The sequence below is a fragment of the Thamnophis sirtalis genome, unplaced genomic scaffold, assembly GCF_051295495.1.
Source record: "Thamnophis sirtalis isolate CommonGarterSnake01/CBP01778 unplaced genomic scaffold, rThaSir2_p1.2 scaffold_5, whole genome shotgun sequence".
Taxonomy (NCBI): Eukaryota; Metazoa; Chordata; class Lepidosauria; order Squamata; family Natricidae; genus Thamnophis; species Thamnophis sirtalis.
In genome coordinates this window covers 122,838,519-122,858,776 of record NW_028261385.1, presented here as the reverse complement: position 1 = coordinate 122,858,776, position 20,258 = coordinate 122,838,519, and the positions used below count along the sequence as shown (strand labels likewise).

At 37.7% G+C, this 20,258-nt stretch overlaps 1 long non-coding RNA gene across 1 annotated transcript in view; it reads left to right on the top strand.

Annotated features, from left to right (window-relative positions):
- LOC148045626 (uncharacterized) overlaps nt 1-19,572 on the top strand; it is a 32,292-nt gene extending 12,720 nt beyond the window's left edge. Inside the window, exons 2-3 of the long non-coding RNA XR_015696608.1 lie at nt 18,423-18,531; nt 19,182-19,572. This is a non-coding gene — a long non-coding RNA (uncharacterized LOC148045626). The remainder of the gene's footprint in view (nt 1-18,422; nt 18,532-19,181) is intronic.
- Nucleotides 19,573-20,258: the final 686 nt, after the last annotated feature.

The following is a 20,258-nucleotide window of genomic DNA, read 5'->3' as shown; positions in this document are numbered from 1 at the left end:
ATTTGTCTAATTCAATATTATAGCCAAAGTTCTGCGCCCATTTTATCATTTGTTCTTTCACAATTTCCTCTTCCATTTTATACTTCAGGAGAAATGTATATATTCTCCCTATCATCTTTCTATCTGAGCTTTGAATAATTTCGTGTGGTTCTCTTTTGATGTCATATAATTTAGTATCATTATTGTATTTAGTTTTGATTTGGAGGTAAGTTAGCCAGTTAACTTTCATGTTCTGTTCTGCCAATTCTTCAATTGTTTTTAAATTTCTCTGTCTATCAATTAAGTCTCTGTATCTTAGCATTTTGTTCAAATCTATAAAATTTGGATGAGTCGTCCTTTCTGTCGGTGATAGTCAATTCGGGATTTTCACATAGCCAAACATTTAAAACCTTTTCTTGCTCAGAAAACCCATGTGCGAGTAGATAAAGAGATAGATGAAATATGCAAACTGAATCTAAAACTTAAACATGAAAGCTACTTCTTTGCTTAAATAATGAAGTTTTGTAATGCTGTAAAACTGTTTTATGTACTGAACAAAAGTGAAAAAGTGTAAAATATTTTATATTAGCCAGAAGTTATCCACATTTTTTTCTAAATGAATCTGTTTTATTTTTAAAAAAATGGATGAAAACAACAATACAGCAACAGAAAAATGCCTGGGAATATTTTCATACAGGAAACATTGCAGAAAGAGAATGGTTTTGATGGTCTGATTGGTTTCCATAGGAGCTGTCATATTTGGGTTGTCTAATTCAATATTATAGCTGACAGTAGAGACATTCAGAAGTGTCTCTTTATCTTCATCCAATTATATAGATTTTTGCCATTCAGATATCATAAGCCTGTGATGGTGAACTTATGGCCCATGTACCACAGAGCCTTCTCTGCACGCACAGCCCAGCTTTACCACACATGCATGCGCACCTCCCACTGTCCAGCTGGTCTTTGGCCATGGGGCACATGTGTGGGACACACGTGTGCATGCATTGGGCGGGCACATGTGGGGGAGGCACTTGCATTGCATTTTGGGGTCTCTTACAGCACCTCCATGTCCTGCTTTGGCTCCAAGCCCAAAATTGGGTGCCGGGGGAGCATGCACATGCATGGGGGGGCAAGGCATGTGTGTGGGGTTGTGCACATTGCATTATGGTTGTGGGCACATGGGTGTGCTGATGCATACGCGCTTTCGGCATGCGATGACAAAAAGGTTAGCCATCACTGTTATAGGTCTTCCTTCCTTCCTTCCTTCCTTCCTTCCTTCCTTCCTTCCTTCCTTCCTTCCTTCCTTCCTTCCTTCCTTCCTTCCTCTCTCTTTCTCTTTCTTTCTTTCTTTCTTTCTTCTTTCTGAACCACCTTATTATTTCTATAAATAGCATACCTTCCTCACCTGTGAGATGATGAACTATCCTGTGAGATGAGTTGGACTGAGAGAGAGTGACTGGCTCAAAGTTACCAACTGGCTTTCATGCTAAAGTGGGACTAGAACTCATGGGCTCTTGGTTTCTAGACTAGTACCTCCAGTCTGGTTTGGGGTATAGGAATTCTATCAAGAATATATTATGTTTTGGTATTCTAAAGAACCCGGGTGTTTCCCAATGATGCCAATTAGGTTTATCAGTCAAATAACTTTATACAACTATGCTGACTCTTTTCCCCTTTTCTATTTTAGTAAAATTTGTAGTAAAGTTTTTTTTCCTTTTTGTCTTTCTAATTAGATTGACAAAGTTAAAAATTAAAAATAAGATTTCATTGGTAGTGCTGGGAGCACTCTTGCCCCTTTGTTCCATTTTGGCAATCATAAATGAGGCAAATGCTTAATGAAGCCTTATTCTCATCCCCTGATCAGTGATTTATTCTCTACTGCCTTTGCTTTGACATCAGTTTTGCATGTACTTACTACTAATTTCAGCAAAGAACAGAGCAGGGGACATAAGACAGTTTGTATTTTTTGTTCAGGTGAAAATGTACAATGCGAGAACAGTCTTCTCCTTATCGAATTCTGTTTAGCTTTCATGCCATGCCTTTTTGCACTTCGCTTCTGATTCTTGTTGACATTGTTACATGTTTTAGAAAAATATATTTATGAAAAATGCTGAAGAAATGTAAGTTTAAATGGAAAACAATAAAAAAGTATAAAAATGAGCAAATACAACAGAAGAACAAAAGCATTTCAGAAGAGAAGAGAAGATGCTATTTGATGCTACAGCCATACAACATAAGTAAATGCACATAGACAATGCAGTCTTACACACCTTGACCTAAAGGTTAGCTCTAAATGTAGTGAGATTTATTTTCCGGTAAGCATGCATTTGTTTGTGATCTATCTGTATAATCTGATGCTCATTCAGAAATCAGCCATAATGAATTTGGGGTGTTTTGCTTTGCAATACATTTATTAACGTTTTAAGGAAGAAATGTAAAAACTAACAGAAACTAATATTTTAGGAAAGGAAAGGGAACTAAAATACAGAAAAAATGTACAACTTTCCTTTACAAGAGTTATAGGTATAAATTTAAACTGATACTCTTATAATTACAACACAACTTTTCATTTTTTTCTATCTACTATTTTTCTAGTCATCAAATCGATATAATGTAATTTCATTTTTTTCTGTTACATTCAACAAGTCCAAAAGGAGTTTCCAATCAGCATTAAACTTAATTAGTGTCTTTATACTAATTAAGTCTGTCAGTTTAGCCATCTTTGCAAGCTGCATCGTCTTTACTATTCACTCTGCCATTGTGGATAATGTCATTTTTCCCCCCACCAGGGTGTCTCGTTCACATGTAATTCGGCACAGAAGAAAAGCAGAAACAGGAATATTGATGCATTCCATTTATTTTTGGACTCCTGGCCAGCTAGGCTATACTTACTGGAAGTGACTGATCAGCAACGTGTGGAAGGCTGTAGGTTTCTCAGGCCTGTTTAAAAAAAACAATGGGGAATTTTGCTTCTCATGGTAACTAGTCTTATATCTTCACGTTGGAAACACAGTTCACTTAACCAGAGCTCATTTCGGTATTTTTGTATTACAGAAATTCATATGGGAGGAAATACTAGGTAAGTAAGCTTCCAAACTATTTTGGACTTTTTAAAGGCATACGTGGAGTTTAAGATTGGAAATGAATTAGTGAAGAGATCTGAAACAACTTGATAGATGAGAATGCCAAGTGTTATTTGATCTGTATTGACCATGGTTTCCATCTGGCAGAGTAAGAAGACCAGATCATCATAAAACATTTTGATGTAAAGTGAATTTGAGCTCTCTGGAATCAAAAGAATCAAAATCATATGTAACCATATAATTGTATATGTGATGTGGTTATACATGATTAAATAAATAGTACCAAGTGGCTTAGCAGCAGGTCAGATTTGGAGAGTCTAATCATGGCTAAAATCCATTAGTAAGCAAGTGAACTCATTGCAAGCTGGTGAATTTTTAGAGAATAGAGACACTACTAGATTCTGCCTCACTAATGAAAAGCATCTTCAAGCAGACCATCACTGACTGTTTTATTGCTTGACTTTTCAGTTTGACATATAGTTAGCTACAATTACACTAGCAGTGCTATCATAAAGTCACAATTGCAGACCAAGAATATAATACCCAAGGAAAGCTTTTAAAAGAATTCTTTAAAGAATTTTGACTGGTGGGGTCAAAGAGACGAGCCTTTTCTGTTGTTGCTCCTGTCCAATGGAACATCTTGCCCTGGAAGTGAAGCTGGACTGCATTCTTCTGGCAGAAGAAGATCTGCTTCTGCCAACTAGGATGGGGACACCAATAGTGGTGGTGGGTAACCCTGGAGATGATTTGTGACTTGAGGACATTCTCTCCATCTTTCAATATTTTTGTAAGAATTTTAGCAGTCTTTTAACTTGTAATTCACTTATATAGGGAGATGGGTGATGTATAAATCTGATAAATAAATAAATAAAATGAAAGTATTAGGAAGTGTACATTTCCCTCATATTTGAGATTCATCTCTGCATGCTCAGCTTAACTTTGTCTCATGGAAGTTTCCTATTGTGAAGATAAAGAACTGATCTGAAAATATAGACATTGTGCTGCATTCTTTCCCTATAATTTAAATGGTCAGAAAACTCCTACCAGCTCAGTGCTCCTCTAAATATCCCAGAATCTATTTTAACTTTTAGATTATTAGATCTTTTTCAACTAGTAAAAAGTTTCCAAAATTTATCACACAAATGCTGGGACAAAATAATAGCTGGATGATAAACAGAATCAGATGCAGAATGGTAATCTAGCAGGTGGAATCAGTTACTCACTATAGTCCATGAAACCTCCATAAATGTCTATCCTAGCTGTATCTGAGTTACTTCAGAAATTCTTGAGAAAGAGTTGGGAAACTGTTTTTATGATTAAATATGTCAGAGTTGGAAATCCTTGCTACTTGTTGTGGTGAAGGAGCTTCCTGAAGCAGAGAAACATCTGTGTATTTGATCTTCTCAAGTTTCCTTTGTGCTGTCATTCACTTTGTTATGTTTTAGATATTATAATTCCACCGTGCAGGTTTTGGGTTTTTTAATGTTGAATATAATCTAGAACTGGTGTCCCCAATCCCTGGACTGCAGCCCACTAACCTACCATGGGCTGTAAGCCATTTGGAACCAGGGCGCAGAAGCAGTGTGTAAGTGCATGTAGCCCCACTAGCGTGAGCAGTGGATAAACACATGCAAACGTGGTCCATTTGTGCAAGTGGTGAGTGTGCCTGTTGGCTGCTTGTGCAAATGGAGCTGCATTTGTGCACACGCTTGCTGGCCACTCATATGGAACAATCTCGTCCCCCGTCCCCCCCGTTTCGCAAAGCCAGAAAGGTTGGGAAACTCTGATCTAAAAGAGAATTGGAGTTACTGGCATGTATATAATTACTGTAAATAAATGAATTCATTAAATTGGTTGGTTTCCACAAGAACATGTGATCAAGGATCTTTCTTCCTTGATGGTTGGGCAACTGAAATTTTAAACGATGACATCTAGATGTCCAACTTCTATGTCATATGTCTCCACCAAGAGGAAGTGGAAGAATGCTTTGTTTGAATGCAGAAGGTCTTTCTTCTCCTTGAAGAAAGCTTTTGCTAATCGGTATTGACAAACTTAGGTTGCCCAAAACATGCCAAGCCAAATATTTTGCATTGTTTTTCTGTCCTATATTGTAATATAGGAAATCAATATGTTTGATTGAACAAATTGCATTTGGATGGCTTCATACAACACAGACAGCCATAAGTCATGTTTTCCATGTCATGACTTATGGCTACCTGTGTTGTATGAAGCCATCCAAATGTGATTATTTTTTCAATCAAACATAGTCAACTAAATCATAGTTTAGCTCAGTGGAGGAACCAATTGTGATTAATACAGCTTCTTATGTTCCTGGACGTTATTCATGTGAATATGTTCAACTCAGTTCAATAATGTCTACATCTGAACTATAGGAAACATGTTCAGAATAAACTTTGATAGCAGCAGACTTATTCCCAAGGGTACATTTCTTTCATAGGAATGGACTATAGCATCCTTCCACAGACAAAAATGATTACAGCCATCATTACTGTTCATCTTGGGTGATGAAAGTTAAAATCCAACATTTAGACTATCCAAGTGAGTTTCATTGTAGATATAATGACCACGTACTGATATCTTACTAGTGTGAAGATAAAGCTCAAACTATACATGTTTCCTTTTCTGCCTCAGTGTCAAAAAGGTCATCGTTACTTACTATTTTAATGTCCCATTTGATTAAATACTAAGTGATTGTCTTGTAATTATGTGTATTCAGTGGAAAAACAATAGGCCTGTTCAATTAGGAATGTAGCTTTTTACTGCTTTGGTTTTAATGAAGTTGCAGCAGTACTGCAAGTTATAAAGAATAATGAAAAAGCTTTTTCCGTTTTCTTTTTAAAATTGAAAGAGCAAAATAAGTATTCTTGCAGAAGGAGAAGGCATGCATTGCATGTGTAATTTGATGAACTTACTTTGTGAGTTTACTGGGTGATCTAAGAAGTAAATGACACTTGCCTGAGCAGTTCAACTGTTGATCAAAAAGAGTAAATTATTTAAGTGGATGCTGCAGTCCAGGAACATGTGGATCCAGCTGGAGTGTCATGTGTCATAGCCTCTGTCTGCTGCCAGCTGGAAGCAACACAAAGGCAGAACAAGCTAAACAATTCTTGTTATTCATAACACTGAGCGGGTGTTCAAAACACATAGGGTCCTGCTTTATGGAATAAATTTGCACTCAGAGATGCCCAGTATTGTCTGCTCAATTGGTCTTTAAATCACACATCTTGTGTGCTGGACAAATCTCGACAATTTGTTGTAGAGGACCTCAACATTCCTCTGAAAAAGCAGAACCAAAATACTGGATTGAAAGCAGGGGTGAAATCAACTTACCTTCGCAACCAGTTCACAAATGTGAGTGCATGCGCCACTTTCTACGCATGTACAGGATCTTCCGTGCATGCGCAGAGCATCAAAAATGGGATATGATGATGTCTGGGTAGATTGGCGGAGCCTCCCGCCGCCGGTGCTACCAGTTCACCTGAACTGGTAAAAACTGACTGAATTGCACCACTGATTGAAAGAGAATGCTGTACTTCTGCTTGAAATATCTTAATCTAAATTCTTGATTAGCTCTTTGGATAATCTGTCAGCCTCACCTACTACCCATGGCTGCCCTGAAGATAAATTCAATAATATACATGCAAAGTCAAGCTTCATAAGCTCCTTTGAAAGAAATGTTATACTTATGTGATGGGCGAAATCAAGGACTACAACTCCTTGCATTCCTCACCATGGGTCCTCTTGGGTAGTCATACCAGAAGGTTGACAATTTGAGACCCAACATTGCATGATGGGGTAGGCTCCCATTCTTACCCCTGCTGCCACCAACCTAGCAGTTTGAAAACATGCAAATTCAAGCAGATATAAATAGGTGGCACTTTGGTGGGAAGCATTCTATGTACCTTGGTGTATAGTCATGCTGGCCGCATGACCATAGAAGAATCTTCAGGCGATGCTTGGTTACCTTGGCTAGGAAATGGAGATGACACCACAGTCTGCAGTCAGACATGGCTTGACAGGGGAAACCTTTACTTGTTTTTTTTTCCTGGAAATTGTAGCTGACCATCATTTGGAATGCTATAAAATGCCTATTTTGTGAGATACCAATAGTTACTCAAAAGGAAGCTGCTTCTCTACATGCAGTAATCAAAGATAGCTTCCAACCAAAAGACAACCAACAAGTTAAGTCTTTGGTTCTTCTGTTTGCATTCTGGTTTCAACAAATGTAAAAAACAACAACACATTTTTCCACTTTACATTTTTATAAAAATCCAGTTGAGACATCATGTTAAATATCTATTTAAATATCTATTTTTTAAAAAAATTACAAGCAAATATGTCCAGGATCTCAGCAAACATATTTTTCATATTTTGCTGCAATCCACAATGCCACAAACTGTTCTCAGAAGGGAGGGAAGCTGACTATTCATACAATTACAAAGCTACATTTTTGGGGTCAGGATCCCAGCAGTAAGATTAAACGCTGCCTTTATAGGGATGTGGATGTTAAGAATTCAGAAGTATATTAAATGTATGGCATGGACAATTGTGATGAACAATTCCTCCTCTTCATCTAGATATGGTTTCTGCAACAAGGAAGTTCAGTTCCACTATAAAGTTAGCAGCACATAAAAATTGCCGAATACATGTGTTCCTGTTCTGAATGTTTTAAGAATGATATGTTTACATAGCACACATGTGGAATGTTAAAGAGCATGATCTCTGTTTGCTAAAACTTGAAAGCTAAGTGAATTCAATAATTGAATTGGAGTCTCTGGCCATTGTAATTAATCTCTCACAAATCTGCTATGAGGATGTGTCCAAAGCAGAAAGGGAGGGAGGACATGATTACAATACTGCCATGTGAAGATTGTAAAGTCCCAGGGTACCAGTCAATTAACTGTCTTTTTGTAATTGATTAATACACTATAAATTCACTAATTTATATTATGGTGATTGTTTGAGGAGGATAAATAGATACAATTTCAAATAAGAAAGGGAATTTTTTGTTGTTGGAAAAACAGCCGAAACCATAGATGACAGCAATGTCTCTGTTAAATGTTTAAAAAACAAAACAAAACAGAATTTCAAACAAGACAGGATGCTAAATAAAAACAGAGCCTTTCATTGGTGGCTCCTCAACTATGCAGGACTATTTCAATTGAGCTGCATATGGTTCCATGGAGATGTGGAGAATTTTGCAAAACATCCATCCTCTTATTTTAAATCCACTTTTCAAGGCCAATTATATAAAGCTACTCTTCTAATCTGAGGATGTTGCTAAAAATAAGTTACTGTTGTTTTAGAATATTTTGTTAGGCGATTGCACAGCTATTTTATGCTTAGTGTAGTAAATTATTCACTGTATGTATATTCTATTGTTCTGTTTTTGGCATCTAGTTTAGAATTAGCTTGGTTTCAAAATGTTCTCTCTTCCAAAAATGGTCTCAAATTGAATGTAGGAGTGTCTGTATATGTTTTACACTCTTTAAGTATTTAATGTTTTAACGTCAGAAATTATTGGTAAATATAAGATATTAAATATGATTTTAATGTAGTTGTTGCTTATAAATATGCCAATTTTAAATGATAGCTGATTTCTTTTAGTGCTGTGAGAATTTGTTATAAATACTTCATAGGTTTAGGAATAGAGAATTGAATTAAATGTACACATAGGCATGTTAAATCTACATTTGAAATCTTACACGTGGCAATATGTGTCCTCGTCAAGTAGTTTAAATTTCCACAACTTGGTTTGTGGTTAATGTACTTCTGCTAAATTTCGTCAGTTGGGGATCCGTCTTAATACTAAAAGAAACAAATCCATGGTCATTATCAGACTGAATCATCAACTTTATCATCTCAGGTGCTTTAATTTTTTAAGCCTCCCCATTAGTTCTTTCTTCTTCTTACAAAAGAATTGATCCAGACTATCAGCCTGTTTTGGCTAAAAGTAGCTTTGTCAATGCAGAGGAGGTAAGATTGTCAGAAAGGCAAGGAAGATATGCTGGAAGTAACATTTCAAAAAAGAAGCTAACGCTTTATTCGGACATGGTAAATTCCCTATATATGAATGCAGAAATGTCTCTTCAAAGAAGATACTTGCTCTGGTTTGTGCATGCCAGGATGAATGCAAATTAGGTACATTCTTTAGAAGCATAGTTCTTGAATGCAATCTGAACAATTTTATCAATTAATTGATTAAAGAAACTGGTTTAACTAGACAGTTAAATTAAACAAATCGCCCCTACCAATAAAGGAGAATTTTTGTAGTTCAGGGTTGAAATGAGAAGGGTCCTTGATACGCTGAGCTTAGTTGTTTTCTTGCAGATGTTTCATTACCCAAACTTTGGAAAAAGTTCAGAGAAGAGCAACTAAGATGATCAAAAGCCTGGAGTCTAAACCATATGAAGAACTGCTGCAGGTTTTGGGTCTGGCTAGTGTAAAGAAAAGAAGAATTAGGGGTGACATGATAGCAGTATTTCAGTATTTGAGGGGCTGCCACAAAGAAGAAGGGATCAAATTATTCTCCAGAGCACCAGAGGGCAGGACAAGAAATGATGGTTGGAAACTGATCAGAGAGAGAAGCAACCTGGAATTAAGGAGAAACTTCCTAACAATAAGGACAATTATGCCTATGGAACAACTTGCCTTCAGAAATCATGGTCACTCCATCACTGGAGGTTTTTAAAAAGAGACTGGACAGTCACTTGTCTGAGATTGTATAGGTTCTCCTGCTTGTGCAAGGGACTGGACTAGAAGACCTCCAAGGTCCCTTCCAGCTCTATTCTATTCATTCATTCAACTAGGTAATGTCATCATCAGTGCGAGTGATGCCCCTACTAAGTAATATTGGCAGATCTCCACAAGAATAGATTAGTCAATGCCCACATTGTAAAGCAAACTCTTTGTTATTCCCAACAATGATAATTCTTACATCTAGGATGGATAACTTTCCCAAGGCCAAAAATTATTCTTTAAATTTTGGGGCAGGTGGGAGATTATAGATGGGAGCAGAATTATCCTTTGTCCCTAGGGAGCTTTGTTATTGTTCTCTCTCTCTCTCATTCTCTCTCTCGTTCTCTCTCTCGTTCTCTCTCTCTCTGCCTCTCTGCCTCTCTCTCTCTCTCTCTCTCTCTCTCTTTCTTTCTTTCTTTCCTTCCTTCTTTCTTTCTTTCTGTCTTTCTTTCTTTCTTTCTTTCTTTCTCTTTTTGGTATTTTGGGCTTATAAAGGTGGTAATAAATATTAAAAGTCCATTAAAAGCCTAAAGTGGAAAAGCAGAGAAGAAGACTTTGTTCATTACTTGTGTCTACATTAAATCTTTTAGAAATTTCCTGTAGTTAGGAAAAAGTTGGCTCCTATTCCACTCTAGCTGTATCAATCAAACACAAGATATGCCAACTTATTTTCTTTGAGATAAGTAGCATTCTTTTTGCTTGTGAAAAAAGAAGAGACTATTGAATAGCTAAATGTACTGAATTGCAAACTAGCTACATTTTTGTTCTGTGAACTCAGTTGGCATGCACAGTTTGTAGTTCAGTATGTCCAGGGAATCTAGGCAACTAGGCTAATTTAGCAAACTATGAGTTAATGAATCATGGGTTCTCATTTTAGACAAATACAACTGAGTAGCACAACTTTGCCTAACCTGATGCCCTAGATATAGATAGGCTGTGACTTCTACTCTCAAAATACCCAGCCAGCACAACCACTGTTCAAATAATATGGATATTCCCAACACATACCAAGGGCTGAGTGGTTTTGTATTTTGGTATGAAAGGCAGCTCCCATTCAAAGTGTCACAAATAATACCTTTCTGAACTTGTCCAGACAACCAACTCAGATGATGAAACTCAGAAGATGCTTTGCTTCTTAAAAAAAAAAGGACTTAGAAGTATAACGGTTAAGTCGGGGAGATCTGTGCATGCAGTGATTACTGATGCATATCCAAATTCATACTGTATACTTATCTGGTCATCTGTAAACTTGGTAAATCCATCTGATGTGGAAGAAGATTCATAGCTGTATCTGGAATGCCTAGTCCAGAACTGATGCTGAATCAAGACAAATATTTTTTTTCAGGACAACAAAAAGTTATTTTATTTTAAATGGTCCATGTGGAAGATGTAGCCTCTTTTCTTTTTTTAAAAATACACTTTTCAAAACATTTAGGCCAGATTCTCCACCCCCCTCTCTCTCTCACACACACAAGACTTTGGGAAACATACCATTTTCAGATCTGCAAACTTTTGAATGAATACCCTAAATGTATTATGTGTGGCTCCCTTATTTTTTATTATGGCAGTTTGTGTGTAGAGATGATTGATTCTGAGAGTTAAAAGAAAGTTTAACTCCTCCCAGTACACCTACTTGTTTAGTAGTTTTCTCTCTCTTTTGTAGGGTCATAAAAAACAGGAAAAAAGAAATAAAATCTCAACTAGACTAGAGCAAGAGCCAGGGAAGATTTAAGCTTTTCTTCTCTGCAGGCAGTGTTTTTTGTCAGCAACTGACTCCCACAAACTTAGATTACTGAAAATTAAAATAAGGAAGTTATATAATTAATGCATTAAATAACTCTAACTCAATATGGGGACATTTGCTTTGGCTTAAATATTATCCCAATAGACCCCACAGCAGCTGAGTATGCTCATTTTTCTCAGCTAAGAGCTACCTTATGGCTCTATGTGATATGTGGATCTAGTCTTACAGCTAGATGCACATTGGCCAAACAGCCCACCAGAGCATTCTAGATATGAATCCACACAGATAAAATCTCTCTAGATAGTTTTCAGTTTGCAATAATCAATGAGGAATGGTGCTGGCTGAGCCAAGTAAAGTATACATGATCAAATCCTGGATGAAGATAAGACAGCAAGGACTTTTTTCCATTAGTTATTTATTATATCCCTGGGATAGCCTGGCAACTCTAACTTTATCCCATGGAACCTATGATGTTGACCTTGCCTCATCCCCAGCTCATAATTTCAGAATTCATAACTTATTCTGCTCTACAGCTTCCCATACAGCAAAACTACAGCCAGCAAAACAAGCAAACAAACAAAACCCTCAAAACTAAGAAAGTCAAGATCAGGTGTCCTTACGCTAGTAATTCTTTGGTTTTTCTTCTTCTTCAAGGATCCTTGTCTAGCTCAGTCCTTGTTGTATGAATGAAACAGCTTTTCAGGATAATACATGTTTGTTGATCTGTTACTGCTATCTAGCTTGCTAACAAAACGTACTGTTTTCATTGCTGTGGGGAAAGTATTTAGAGATGCTTATTGGTAATTAACTATTCAATGTCAAGTGTTTCACATCTCCACAAGAAATGCCCAAGAAATCATCAACCGATCAACTCACCAAGGTTAGCCTGCTCATATCAGACTCCAGGTACTTATTATCATATGTGGCAGACTTGTATGAAAGCAAGAAAATATTGGATGAAAATACATACTTGGTTGGAAAAGACAATCAAATAACATATAGATATGAAACCAGAAATATTTTTGTTGGATATAATGCCAGAGGGCTATGATAAAGGCACTATATATTTAGTGCCTATATATTTAGTTTTGCATGTATTGACAGCAGCAAGGAATGTATTTGTACAACATTGGAAAAATGAGAACACCCCATTAAATGAGGATGTAATTGGGAGAATATTAGACTGTGCAGAGATGGACAGACTGACATTAAAAATAAAGGACAAAGACGACACAGAATATTACTTAACATGGAATAGACTTTAAGCGTGGTTAGAGATAAGAGGCAGAAATTATATGAAGAAAGATTATTGCTATGTATGAATTAAATATAAAGATGGTTTATAATTATAAATATGCTAATATAATTAACAGAATTATAAATAAGCTAATATAAAGAGAAATCTAGTTAAAATTATTGTTACACTATTATTATTGTAATTAATATATGTGTTAATATTTTTTTAATTCTTTCTTTGCTTTTTTGTAAATGATATGCCCTGACAATACACTGTATTCAAAATGTTTATGAATAAAAAAAGGTTAGCCTGGTCCTATACATACTTCTCCAAAATAATGAGTTTTATACAAATGTGATTTTGAATTAGCTTAGCCAGGAAAACACTGGTTCCTTTCCTGGATGTGAAAGGTATCAGGTTGACAAAGTCATGGGCTTGGGACAAGATAAGATCAACATCAGTTAATCAAGGTAGAATATTGGGATTACTAAGATTATAAAATGTAAATGCAGAAAGGACACTTCTGTCATCACAACAAGGGCTGGGTTGGAATAAGATTCATTAAAAAGAAAAGCTTTTTAGTCAACCTGGATAAAGTGTAATGAATAGTTTCTAGGCAATCTTGGGGTAAAGTATGCATCTGCTAAAATATATTTACTTATTTATATTTCACATTTCTAACCTTAGTTTGTGTTGCAGCTTCACGTCTCACAATTCCTAGTGTTCAGATCAATCATTTGCATTCTACTTTTGAAATTCAAGGGAATTCAGTCTGGTAGGTAGAATAATTCCTGGCTACCTTGCCCGAAAATTATGGAAGTGCAGAGGATCAGAAAGACCATAGAGTAGAGAGGAAGATTGTAGTAGAGTTAGGGATGTCTTCAGCCAGACATTCACTCAACATGAATAAATAATTCACTAGTTATTGTAAAGAGAAATTTTGGGGTAAGCGCTGTTGGAATTTTCTACTTCATTCACCAAGAGTCCAAGTTTAGCCAAATATACACATCTGAATAGAAATTAAGGCCATTAATAGCATCTAGAGAATATAGATCTTATATATACAGTACTAAAGAAATTACATATTCTTTAGAGTATATAAATACTCTAAGAGTAAGCCGGCATTGCTCAGCTTTGTAGGGTGGAAGTGGGACATAGAACATAGAATAATAGAGTTGGAAGGACCTCGGAGGTCTTCTAATCTAACCCACTACTTTAGCAGGAGATCCTATACCATTTCAGACAAATGGTCTCCTTTTGAAAGCCTACAGTGATGAAGAATCCACGACTTCTGAAAGCAAACTGTTCCATTGGTTGATTGCTCTTATAGTTAGGTAATTTCTCCTTAGTTCTAGATGGTTTCTCTCCTTGGTTAGTTTCCATTCATTGTTTCTCATCTTACCCTTTAGTGCTTTGGAAAATAGTTTCACCCCCTGATCTTTGTAGGAACCCCTAATAATATTGGAATACTGAGATCATGTCACAGCTAGTCCTTTTTTCGTCAGACTAGACTAGTGGTTCCCAAACTTGGCAACTTTAAGGCTTGTGGACTTCAACTCCCAGAATTCTCCAGCCAGCTGCTGGCTGGAGAATTCTGGGAGTTGAAGTCCACAAGTCTTAAAGTTGCAAAGTTTGGGAACCACTGGACTAGACAAACCAAATTTATATAACCATTTTTCATATGTTTTAGTCTCCAGCCCCCTAATCATTGTTGTTGCCCTTCTCTGCACTTTTTCCAGAGTCTCACATCTTTTTTATATTGTGGCAATCAGAACTGGATGAAGTATGCCAAGTGTGGTGGAATTCTACACCATTTTTGGGGGTAGAAATTAAGCTGAAGAGGTTGAGATTATAAGAGTAGCTGTCTTCCAAGCAGAAGAAAGCAGAGTCAAGGCACAGAGAGCAGCAAAAAGCCTAATGATCAATAGGACTAAAAATAATGGCAAAGAATCGGTTTCCAACAGAACCTACCCACAGTATACAAACATCATAGGAATGAATGCAAGTTGCATTTTGCACTTGGAAACTCCCCTGATTATGGATTTATCCAAAATCCAGTATCTTTAATAGGTGCCACTGGCCCAACTTTTGGATAAAATGGTATCCAGGTGTATTTTAGTCATTTACACCTTGGCTATTATGTATCAGAAATGCATACTACAGCATTGATTTCAAATGTTGAACATCTTCCTCTCCTTATTTGCCTTCTCTTGGTTGACTAGAGTAGTGATGGCTAACCTTTTTGTCCTCGCGTGCCCAAAGTGTGTGCACTGCACGTCCACACTCATAATGCAATGCACCCCGCCCCCTGTGCATGCACATGAGACCACCCATGCTCTCCCCACCCGCCATGCTGCTGCCGCCTGCATGCGTACAACCCACCCATGGCCCGTTTTGAGCCTAGCAGGCATCCCTGAAGCCTCCTGGGACCAAAAATGGGCTGTGGAGGGGACACACTCCACATCCTCTCATGCCCCTCATGTGGTTCACCGACAAAACCGCGAAGCCCTTATCCGCGCCGACATAAGCGCGGCGGGCAAATCCGCACTGTCCGAAGCGCTAAGAAAAAAGGCAACCCTAGTGCGACGACATAAGCGCGGAGGGCAAATCCATGCCTTCCGAAGCACTCAGCACCCTAACCCTAACCCTAACCCTAACCCTAACCCTAACCCTAACCCTAAACCTAAACCTAACCCTAAACCTAACCTTAAACCTAACCCTAAACCTAACCCTAAACCTAACCTTAAACCTAACCTTAAACCTAACCCTAAACGTAACCCTAAACCTAACCCCTAAACCTAATCCTAACCCTTACCTTAATTTAAATCAGCTTTCTGTCGCTGCGCTGTTTTAAAGTGCCCTTCTGTCGCCGCGCTGTTGTTGCCGCGGTGATGACGTCACAGTGATGACGTAGCGGTTTTAGCGACGCAGTTTTGTCGCCGCTATTTTGACGAGCGCGGTTTTGTCATGCCACGCCCTCATGCATGCGTGCACACCCCCTGCTCCCCACACATCCATGTGCATCTCCCGCATGCGCCCCACCCCATCCCCACGCATGCACAGCAGAGGCCTGAAAATCAGCTGACCGGCGGGAGGCGCATGCACATGCATGGTGCAGATGAGCTAGGGTGACGGCTCACGTACCGGCAGAGAGGGCTCCGCGTGCCACAGGTTCGCCATCATGGGACTAGAGTGCTATTACATCACAATGAGAAAATATCATGAAGAGAGAATGCAAAAAGACAAGGTCCAGGAAGAGACATCAGTCAGTTAAATTTTATTCCACACACTGGCACTGTATTCTAGGAATGAGAACCAGAAGTGGGGCATTTTAATTTTCTCTGCAGTTGAAACCCCTGCTGGGTCTGTTTATGACAGCATAATCCTCTCCAAAATTTGTTATTACAAGTACTAATTTTTATTTTTTTAAACCGCAGACTTCTCACCATGGTAGAGTTATTTGATAGCAGAATTATCTGAAGTGTTACAAGTGGCCTCTGTTTGAAGAGTCATCTAGTGAAAACTGCTAAAAAAAATCATTAGGTTTCTTTAAAAAAATCCTTTGGGGAAGTCCATTATTCTGCATTTTCTGTTATGAAACCCTGTAAAAAGCTTCTGAAACAGAAGCCGCTCATAGTTTTATATATATATATATATATCATACCCTCCATGTATTTAATATTTAAAATACCATTTATTTTTGTTTTTCACTAAATTCTTTTTCTCAGCAACACATGCTGAAAAGAACTTATGTATTACAAATATAAAAAACTCAGGGACACAATGTAGGTTTCTCTAATGTGGGAACAGGAAGCATGAGATTCAGAGCAGGGAACAGGGAAAACTTCTCAGCATGATGGAAAAAAAACAGCTTTTTTAACTGAGATGGCCCTTTCTGTCCTGCTGCCCTCCAGATGTATTGGATTGCAACTCCCATCGTTTCCAGCCAGCATGGTCACCGAGTCTCTAGGACAGAGTATTACGTTAAGGAGAAAAAAAGCCTTGTACATTTTAAAGGAATATGCTAAGTTACTTTTTCTATGGACTATGAAAATTGCCCCTTTCTAACAGAAAGTTAGACACGGGATGTGGTGGCTCAGTGGCTAAGACACTGAGCTTGTCGATCAGAAATGCCAGAAGGTCGGTGGTTCAAATCCTTAGTGCTTTAAATTGTTTAAAGTTGGTTCAGCAAGAAGAAGTTAAGGTCATTTATTAAGGTTTATTTATTAAAATTAAGGTTATTAATTTTTTTATTTCTTTTTTTCTCAATAGATTTTAGACTGTGTTTGTTAGAAATCCATACCGTGTACGGGTTCTGGGAAGTCGGGGGGGAGGTGGAGGGGGGTTGGGGGAGAGGGTAGAGGGAGGGAGGGGTATATATTAGGCTAGACAAGAATTTGGTGGTAAACTAGAATTATTTTGATATACAAGAAATTGTACTTAGATGTCTTACTGATTGAGGAATGATGAAATGTTTGCCTTAAAAGAAATAAAACTTTTGAAACAACAAATCCTTAGTGCCACATAACAGAGTGAGCTCCCATTACTTGTCCCAGCTTCTACCAACCTAGCAGTTCAAAAGCATGTAAAAATGCAAGTAGAACAATGGGAAGCACCTTTGGTGGAAAGGTAACAGCATTCCATGTGCCTTCGGTGTTTAGTCATGCTGGCCATATGACCACGGAGATGTCTTCAGACAGTGCTGACTTTCCGGCTTTGAAATGGAGATGAGCACCCCCCCCTAAAGTCGGGAACGACTAGCCCATATCTGCAAGGGGAACCTTTACCTTTAACAGAAAGTAATTTATGGTAAGAGTCTCCCATGTTGGAGGGACACTAGGGCACTGAATAAAAGAATGAAATCCCATCCCCCAAAGTCTTCAGGAAGGGCCACCGTATCAATAATATAGTGAAACCATAGAAATGCAGCCACTGAGTTAAGTAGTTAAATCCTACCTCTTTGGCAATTTTGGCTAGACGTTTCCATTGGCAATCATGGATGTACTGTACTTCAAATATAGGCTGCTTTTGGACGCGAGTAGTCCAAAAGCAGCCTAGTGAGTTTTCTTACCAAATGGTTTCTATGACAATGTAGCCCTTCATAGCATCCCCATGTCTCTTCCTTGTATACCCCCTAGGATCCTCTGTAGGTTACCTTTGCCACAGTCCACCAGTTTTATTTTCCAGAAATAGTTAACTGGAGCTTATGTGAGGTCCAAAGACATTTCTGTTAAAAAAAGATGATATCCTGAAAAACTAAACATTACATAGCATGACACTCTGAAATAAGTTGGACTGAATGATGAAAATGGAACATTTTTTTTCTTATCTTTTTTGAAAATTCCATTTAGTGCTGTTATTCTGATGTTATTGATTGACAGAGAAAAGGAAGATATAAATTATGACTTTGCTTATTGGGATCCTTCCTTCCTTCCTTCCTTCTTTCCTTCCTTCCTTCCTTCCTTCTTTCTCTCCGTCCTTCCCTCCCTTCCTTCCTTTGCCAAATTTCAACAGCTATTTGCTGTTGAGATAGTATGATTGACCCCAAAAATTAACATAAACCAAATGCATTGGGCTTTGTGACTTTTTCTTTTCTTCTTTCACCTGCTCATGTCAGGAGATACTTCTGTGCTAGCACTACATCTGAGCAGAAACATCTTTGGGCTTTGGTGAAGATCTGGTAAAGGAGACAGATGTGTTCTCCCACATGGCTCACCAAACATCGGGTGAGTTGTGACAGCTGTGGTCCATCCTTTGCTGTGCTTGCTGAAGCTCTGCTGCCTGGAGAACGTAAAATATACATTTCACATTGTTCATCAAAAGTTTTGTAAAGTGGAGCAAAGCAAAGTAATACAACCACGCACCTCTCTTTGTTAAAGTGAGATGATCATTTTACTTAGAAATGAAGCTTTGAAGAAGTCCTTCACACCTATTATATACTATAATAATGTTAAATTGAAAGACCCCTTTGAAGAATACAGTAGCAAGACCCCAAATTATGATACTTTCAACTCTAGAAGCATTATAACACTGTAATTAAATCATTGCCTTTTAATTATTTATATTCCAGTATAAAAGAGATTAATGTTCACAATTTCAAAAAAATCTTTGTCTATTTTATAACCATTATTGCATTTATTAAAAGAAAGGAACAGTCATATTGAACAGTAAATAATACATTTGAAGTTCTGTATGGATGCATGAATCTGACTCTGAAGTTTGACTTTGAATGTTCTAGCTAGACCATGCAATTCATTAATGTAACAATTTATATGGAATCCTTAAACTATTCCAACTTTTCTTACATGTAAATTCCCTTTCTCTGAAGATCAAACTGCTCAAAAAGTTAAACATGCTGTTTGTTCATGCTCCCTAGGGAACCAACTCAAGATTGGATTTGCTGTACAACAAAACCGAGACTTTGGACAAGTTAGCAGAGAAAGTAGCCGTGATTAACTACAGGCATTCTGGGATGACATGGGGCATCTGATTCCTTTGAAAGTGGGCTTCATTGCAGAAAATACCACTTCAGTAACAGAGTTGTCAATGCCTGGAATGCACTACCTGATCCTGTGGTTTCTTCCCAAACACCCAAAACTTTAACCTTAGACGGTCTACTGTTGATCTTACCCCATTCCTAAGAGGTCTTTAAGGGGCGTGCATAAGCACACCAGCGTGCCTGCCATCTCTGTCCTAATATTCCCTTGTATACGTATTCATTTCATGTATTCATAATCATGTCTATACTTATATCTGTTATCTAATTCATATTTGATGAAATAAATAAATAAAATAAATTAACTGCAGGCATTCTAGGATGACATGGGGCATTTGATTCCTTTGAAAGTGGGCTTAGTGTAGTTCTGGATCACTGTCACGGGATCTCAGATAACAGATATATTTGAAATTCAGCAACACAAAGTCAATTGAATGGGCTCAAGCTACTCTCAAGCAACTGAATGGATCTGCCTACTGTCCTTCAGAGTCATTCTCCATGCCATCTACGTTTTGTCTCACTACCAATACTTTATAGGACCAGGAAGATGGAAAAAATGTTCTTATTAGAAGATAATAATGGCAAACCACTACTGTTAACCAAGAAATGGATGTATCTATGAAGTCACCAGGAGTCCTTAGGCTCTGTTAGTTAGAATGAACATTTTCTCCATGAAACTTTGGGGAAATGAAATGTTCCCTGATAAGGGAGAGGAAGTGATTTTACTCCAAATAAAAATCATACTAGAGCAAGAGAATGAAAGATGGGCATGGGGTTCTTTTAAAGAATATTTAGGTGCAGCAATATAATACTGCTAAGGCCAGGTGCTGCATTTTAGTTTCTAATGTACACAATATCTTATGCCAAACAACGGAATATCACCCTCTAATGGGTACTGGCCCCAATCACACATGTTCCATAAGTGTTTGACTTTCTCTCCTGCTTGAAGATGCTAAG